We start from the raw sequence: 8284 nt of genomic DNA, 5'->3' as shown, positions 1-8284 counted from the left end.
GGTAATAGTAACCAACGTTAAGAATAACCTATTAAGCGTTAATAAAGTTAATGTAGAAGCTGTTATTAGAGTTGGTTAACGTACCTTTTGACTACAAAGAAAATAAATGTTGAGAAGTAAAATTAATAGAGAATATAAAATAAATCGACTGATAACAAAGAACTTTTTGTCTAGGTAGCTAATACCTATCTACCCACAACGGTAAATACATACCTACCTACAATTGGAATTAACCTTTACACGTTAAAATCCATCAAGCAGTTTATAAAGCGGGTCAAATCACACGAGAGAATGATTTTTACCTTCCTTCTTTGTCATTCAGATAAAAAAAACTTAAGCATACCAGCTTTCAAAATAGTTTTAAAATGACAAGTCCGATATTTGTATGTGTATTTTGAAAAAATATAAATTCTTATTTAGGTACAAGGTACAAACTATAAATCCTATCAGGTGACGACATTTCAACATTTTTCACTGAAATTACTGAAAAAGAGGTACCTAGTTCAAACAGGTAAATGCAATCAAAATTCACGCTAATTAAAACTATTAAAATAACATTTGGCCATCGCGTGTTCTTGCCTCACGGATTGTTACCCCAACATGAGATTTTATGACTAAATTGTCGCTTGCCCAAGATTACACAGCAATTTGGGTGATCTCACTTTATTTTGACGCAAATGCGCCATACTTATTTGATTTTTTTCATTGTGTTTTGATCTGTATTACAATTGTCAACATTATTTTTATGGAGATAATTAGCCAAAAAATAAAGCTGAGATTAGGTATTTAAGGTCACTGTGGGCAAGTCCGTCTACAAGGCAAGTCCGTCAACACGTTATAACTTTTGAATTTGAAGGCGTATGCGACTTTGGAGTCCAGTCGATTAACCAGTTTTTCGCGCTAGTTCCGTCACTGTAAAACAGATGGCGCTGTGACAACCAACTTCAGAGCAATCCACCTCAACAAGTAATTTCGTGTTTTGAACTCGAAGTCATAGTGCGACAGCCGTTCGAAAAAAAATTGTTAAAAATAGTTTTTGAAAAGATTGTGCATCAGAAAGTAACTACGTAGGTAGCATAAGAACCAGTTGTCTTTATTCTATTTTTAAAATATCAGAAATTCGCTTAGTTTTGTAATTATACGTTCCACAATTTATCATATTAAAATTTGACTAAGTTGGAAAGTCCGTCTATTATGTTCAAGGCAAGTCCGTCATATGCCGGACTTTCGTTAAATCAGAGATTACCAACTGTTTTTGCGACTTTAATATTATAACGATTTGATAAGGTATCAAAAAATCCTCCTAACTTTGCGCATGTTACTTTATTAAATTTTGATCTCAGTAAATTAAAAGAAACGATTAAAATTCATTTGAAAATTACTATTGATCTTTTATTTCGGAAATCAAAAAAATAATTATGTTTAACTATTTACCAAAAAAGGTTTACCACCCCATTTTGGTAGTATATGCCGGACTTGCCTTTGTTTTAGAAAAATGGTGTTTATTTCGAACCTGAACCGTATATTAACAAGTTTAAAATACACTTTTCATTGTCTTGATCCGTTCTTTTTAGTAATTTGACTACGAACATATACGCACCCATAGATTGGCTGATATCATAACTAGACGGACTTCCCTTAAACTGCACGGGAAGTCCGTCTACTCGCCGAATTTTAAAAAATGCCATTGTTTTTGCTTAATTTGTGCTTGAAATGATCTGTCACTAAGGCTAAACTATTAATTATTAAATTCTTCATCGTATGCGATTACAAGCAGTAACATAGGTGAATAATTAACGGAACTAGATCACTCCAAAGACAAAAAAAAATAAAGTATGCCGGACTTCGCCACAGTGACCTTATGTAAAAACATCACATTCAAAATCTAAATTTTCAGAATGATTTAGATTTATTGTGAATTAGTACCTATTTTATTTTGTTTGATTTTGGTAGGTTTAACTTTTTAGGGCTTTTTAACTAACTTTTTATGTAAGTACATAGTTAAGTTCAAATACCTACTTTATATTGTGATATTCGTAAAATAATTGAGATTTTGTTTTGTTAATTCTTCAGTCACAACCGAAATTGCTGATGAAGAATTTTTATATATTGATAAACAAAGCAGAATAATCTTTGTCAAAATATACTTACTTACCTAAGTAATTTAATTTAATACTCATTCTAGTACACACACACTAATGTACTTTTTACAACTTTGAGAAATTATTTTTGCATGTTAAAGACCTCACGAATGAATTCATTGAAGTCTTTGACACTTACCTACCTCACGTACCTACCTGATGTACTGAATAAATAAACTGAATTAAATAACAATTTATTTTCAGTTAACTAGTTTTTGGACCACGTACAGTGAATAGAAATCGGGGCTCCCATAGCAGTATCTGAATCGAGTCCAATCGGCACATCCGGACTCCGGCCACAAAAAACACAAATGACACAGTGATTGATTTTGTCAACCACAAATGGACACTATTAGCTGTTAGATCAACACTTGACGGCGAGCCTTAGAAAAACGCGACCAAGCGACTAAAGTGCCCAAGCTTTATAAAATAGAAGTCAAAATTGATTGATGTCTCGTGTATTAGTTTGTCAAAAGTGGCATATTAGGTCGTGTGCTCTTTAATATTGTCACATTAATGTGTATCGGAAACGGCGTCTTTGTTGTGGCTAATTACAGTTATCGCAAACCGCGAAAGCTATGAACGGCCGGAAACGCGTAATTTTTTCTAACACGTCCGCTTCCCGTCAACAAAAACGCATCCATATTGAATTGGAAAGAATCGTCCCCCTAACTGAATTGACACTATCGGGACGACTAACGACCCCCGCAATTACTGCGACTGATCTTATCTGCGTAATTCGTGCACAAATGTCGTGTCGGACACGTAACGTCGCCGGTTTTATTGTGTTATTTACACAAATAAAAACGTTTATTTTTACATTTTCCCAAAATTAAATATGGGCTAGTTTGGTGCGGGAATTACATTGTTAGCCGTAATTCGAGTGGTTTAGCTGTAGCCGCGGCAAGGACAAAAAATTATCCCGCTTGTTCATTATTCATATGTTATTATTTGTGTAATTTGAGCGTAATGGCCGCCGCGGGAGGAAGTTCTCGTTATTTTGTAATCACTTCTGCGTTTGCGCAATCAGTTTTCAGTGTCCGTTTATCTAGATCTGAATTATGATTACGATTCATTGTAAAGCAAATGTTATTTGTAATGATGTTTCATATTAAATTGCTGGTTATGACCAATTAAACTCTAGAATGGACTGCCACTGTCATTGCTAGGGTATTGTGAAGGCCGGGTGGCACATAAATTGAAAAAGTTACACGTTCCACTCATGCAATTAATACATATACACATACATTTTGTCCGCACAGCATCACCGGAACTGCTGACATTCGCCGCTATCCGAAACGAAATCTAACCCAATATTTGTTTTAATGACAAATAATTGATTGTCCACGCCCAAATCGTGTATCCACTAGCAGCGCGTCACGACGCTCGGACACGAACTCGGACAAACTAACAAAATTTACACCAGCCTTTGTGTCGAGATACAAAAAGCAAATCGAGTTACAGGCCAAAACAGACAAAATCAACGAACAAATACCATTACCACGGCCATTTTCGATCGGGATCCGCTCGTGATGACGGAGTTTTTCAGACCGCTTCCCCTCTACTAAAATCAATCTCAAACACAACTTATCTTCATCGCACGACATCCATTGCGCGCTTTCCTCTTTCCTTTTCTGTAGTTGTTCTGTGACTACGCGTCGTTGTATTACATCCATATAGTATCTGGCAGTGAAAACTCCCGTAGGAGGTACGGATTCAATTCAAGAGTTATCTTTTTGGTAAGATTCGGTCGGGTTAAACAAACTGTACGCCGCTGGTTTTGGAATCGATTGGTCGCAGCCGGCAGCGTGGCTCTAAAAGTAAAACACGACGGACCACATGGACTCTGGGAACAGATGGATTATGTACAGAACGGTTGTTAGTGGGGATACGGAACGCTACACTAGTTTCATGGATCACGGCAAAATACTAGTTTTACAGGACGTTTCATAGAAGCTAAGCGCGAACAAGTCGAGTTGAACGGCCTCCTAGCCTAGTTGGTAGTGACCCTGCCTATGAAGCAGGAGGTCCCGGGTTCGAATCCTGGGTAAGGGCATTTATTTGTGTGTTTACCACAAATATTTGTTCCTGAGCTATGGATGTTTTCTATGTATATAAATATTTATATACAATTATATATTATATATATCGTCGTCTTGTACCCACAACACAAGCCTTATTGAGCTTACCGTGGGACTAGATTAATCTGTGTAAAATTGTCCTATAATAAAATTAAATAAAGTACCTATATCCAGGTAGGACAGGAAGTGCGTATGTCAAAATCTTTGTATATATGGCAGAACATACAAATACATATATGATATTGTGACATAGGTATCGGTCTGTCTCGTCTACAGTTAAATTTAAGTAAGGTAAACATACTGGTGCTCGACGCGGTCCCAGTACATGTCATCTTGAAACTTAAGTCATTGCCAATAGAGGTGACAGTAAGGTGTCATCTATTGGGCATTAGCATTTCGAGCACTGATAGTACGTTTACCTTACCTACGTTACTTCCGTTGCGTACGTATTACATTAGCTTAGTACAAGTTCATATCATAAGGAACAAGTCTGTAATAAGTACATAAGATGATGATTGACTTTATTAGTTAAACTAACAGCGATTCCACAGCGGTCCGCTATTTTATTTTTATTAGAGAAGATTGCCAAAACTTTTTGTGACTTAAAGTACCTACCATTTGTTTAACACAGACATATTACCATAATTCATTTGTAAGTAAATCACATGCCACCCATTTTCCTACCGAGGCTTAAGTAACCTCCTTACAAAGACAATTGACGATTTACAAACGGTGTAAGCGACTGTGACATTTGAAACCTCTAAGAGCCACTTGCAACCATCCCACTAACCGGGGATTAACCGGTTAAACCGTTAACCCTGTGTCAAATTGTACTGGTAAGCATGGTAAGTCCAGGTTTACCCAGTTAACCCCGGGTTAATGAATGGTGGAAGTGACCCAGTCTGAAAAATATTCGTCCGTATGTCTCAACCAGTTTAGTCAGTTATGATGTTTTTGAAAGCTTTTATTAAATTGCATTAGAAGTCATTGTTTGGGCGCGCACGAGTTTGGTGAGCATTAGCATGCGTTAAAACGACATTACCGTCTATACTACGAGTTCTACGACACGCTCACTTGCTCGCATCGAGTTCACGACTTACACATTTACAAACATTTGTATAAGAATAAGGGTTCGGCTCAATTTTTATTTTATTGTGATTGTAATTTTAAGCGTTTTTACAATATTGATATGAGTGTATTGTAAAGGTCAGATAGATTTGCTTGACAACGGCAATGATGCGAATTTAGAATTCATTGTCGTTGTGTAACTTGACGTGTATAAGAGAATTTGTGTGAACGAACACTTTTTAAATGGCCACCACGTTGGTAATGTTACTATGTGCTTACTATTACCTACCTATGTGGTGGAGGTATTAAAACATCAAAAGCGTTTTTCATATTTTCAGAAAGAAGACAATAATAGGTGGGTACTTATTAGTAACTACAAGAGGCACAGTTTCTATTTAATGTAACAAAAAAGAAAGAAAAAAAATGTAGGTATATTAATAAATAAATATTATAGGACATTTATGTAGGATATTTATTTAATTTTATACGGATGTAAGTGTACAGTCACCTGCACTAATATATTATTCTTGAAAGGCCGCAAAAATATGTGACAGGCTCTTATGGCTCCACAAATAAGATCGTGTCAGATATTTTTGCACCCTTCTAAGAGTAATATATTATTGCAGGTGACTGTACACATACGTCCACATAAAATAACATAAATCTACTTACCATTTGCATACAGTACCCTAAAGAATAGAAAATGAATAAACGCCAGCCACGACTAATGTCGCTGTAATAAGCCTCTTATCCGACTAATTAAAACTCGATTTGGCGCAACTTTCTAACGACGCGGGCGCATCCCTAGTGATTGATCATACACCAGTGACAGTAAACATTTATGAATAAATAGCGATGTACCGCTCGTGAAAATAATACCGAATCCTGGAATTTTTGGGAAGTTTAATTTTTCCATGTATAAAGAAATCAAAGGTTTTTTTACAATCCAACAAGTATGGATTTCTCACCATGTCAACATTGGGCCAACATAAACACAACCTGCATATTTTCTATTTTAACCTACTTTTATTTTATTTTTCCCTGGTGCTTTGAACTCCAAATTACTGTGAGCTGATGTGTTTAACCAAATACCCTTCCGAACAAAGTTTTTGCAATTCCAATTGCCCCTGGTGAAACTCTTCAATACCTACTTTACGCATAGGTGAGAGACGTCAAATAATTGCTTTATATTTGACATTTTGATTTTATAATTAAATTATGAAATATATTGGTACCTTTACCCTACCTAATTCAATTTATTTAGTCATATTTCATACTGCTATATTTTATTTTTTACAACAATCCTTATAGAACCACAGTTTGAATAATAATAATATATTAATTGAATTAAAATAAAACAATCATTCAATTTAAACTTACAATCTCACCTGAATTAAAAAAGAGCATCAAAACAAAAATATTGTGTTTGAATATTGTAGGTATTAAATATTTTTATGAGCTCTTATTCAACATTATGTTTTCGCTCAACTTTTTATGACTACACATTTTGAAATAGCTAGCAGGTTAAGGCCCACTTTCACCATCCCACTAACCCGGGGTTAAGCGGTTAAACCGTTAATCCCGTGTCAAATTGTACTGGTAACCATGGTAACTTTAACGTTAAGTGGGAGAAACTGTGGAAAGTTCTTTCTGAGACAGGTGTACCAGACCACCTCGTAATGCTAGTCCGCAAGCTGTATGAGTACGGCACTGTGACTGTAGGAGATTTAACATCAGGCCGTTTCAAATTCCATAAGGGTGTTCGCCAAGGATGCGTGATATCTCCCATCCTTTTTAATATTTATGGAGAGCACATAATGCGACAAACTCTAGATGGCTGGGAAGGTGGCATAAAGGTAGGCGGAGTAAAGATATCTAACCTCAGGTACGCGGATGATACCACCCTTTTTGCATCATCGGAAAATGAAATGGCGGAGTTGCTTCACAAACTGGAAGCCATATGGAAATGGGACTTGCTATTAATAAATCTAAGACCAAGCTCATGATCATTGACCGTTTCACAGCTATCCAACGCACCAATCTCCTACGTGACTACGAAACCGTAACCCAGTTCCAATACCTTGGCTCACTGATTACCAACAAAGGAAGTAGCGAACCTGAGATACGGAGACGGATTGGCATGGCAAAGTCTGCAATGACCCAACTGAGCAAAGTTTGGAGAGACCGTAATATTAGCTACCGGACTAAAATACACCTGGTCCGCACCCTTGTCTTCTCCATTGCTCTATACAGTACAGAGACGTGGACATTCAAAGCCGCTGATAGACAGAGAATCGACGCTTTTGAGATGTGGTGCTGGCGACGTATGCTAAGAATACCATGGACGGCCCGCCGCACCAACATATCTATTCTAAAACAATTAAAAATAGAAAAGACTCAACGTCTATCAACAACCTGTTTGCAACGAATTTTGCGGTACTTTGGCCATGTTGCACGCAGGGATACTAGCAATTTGGAACGCCTTATCGTGACCGGTAAAATAGAGGGAAAAAGGCCTAGGGGTAGAAGTCCCAAACGATGGTTGGACCAAATAGCGGAGGAACTAAAAATACCTGTCAGCGACGCACTCCACCAAGCTACAGAACGGGACCGATGGAGACAACTAGTTGACGGAATCAAACGGAGTCACGATCCTCAGCAATGAGGGACCGATTAAAGAGAGAGAGAGAGAACCATGGTAACTGCAGGTTTAACCGGATAACCCCGGGTTAGTGGAATGGTGCAAGCGGGCCTAAAAGGATTAATTCTGAGTAACTCGATTGTTCTTGTGGAACATCACTAGTACAAATAATTCAAATTAATGATTAAAATGACATGTATGAGAGGTTGCACAGGTGATTAATGAATCATTAATTATTTGATAATGATGTTTGTTTTTTGTGCTAATTAATGCTGGGGAGGGTCTGTAACTCTGTAGAGGTAAATTAAATGAATGCGTCACATTATAATATGTCTTTAATTGCATTTTTTGTT

This window comes from Cydia splendana, chromosome 5 (genome assembly GCF_910591565.1).
Source record: "Cydia splendana chromosome 5, ilCydSple1.2, whole genome shotgun sequence".
Taxonomy (NCBI): Eukaryota; Metazoa; Arthropoda; class Insecta; order Lepidoptera; family Tortricidae; genus Cydia; species Cydia splendana.
Note: the sequence above shows the minus strand (reverse complement) of the source record.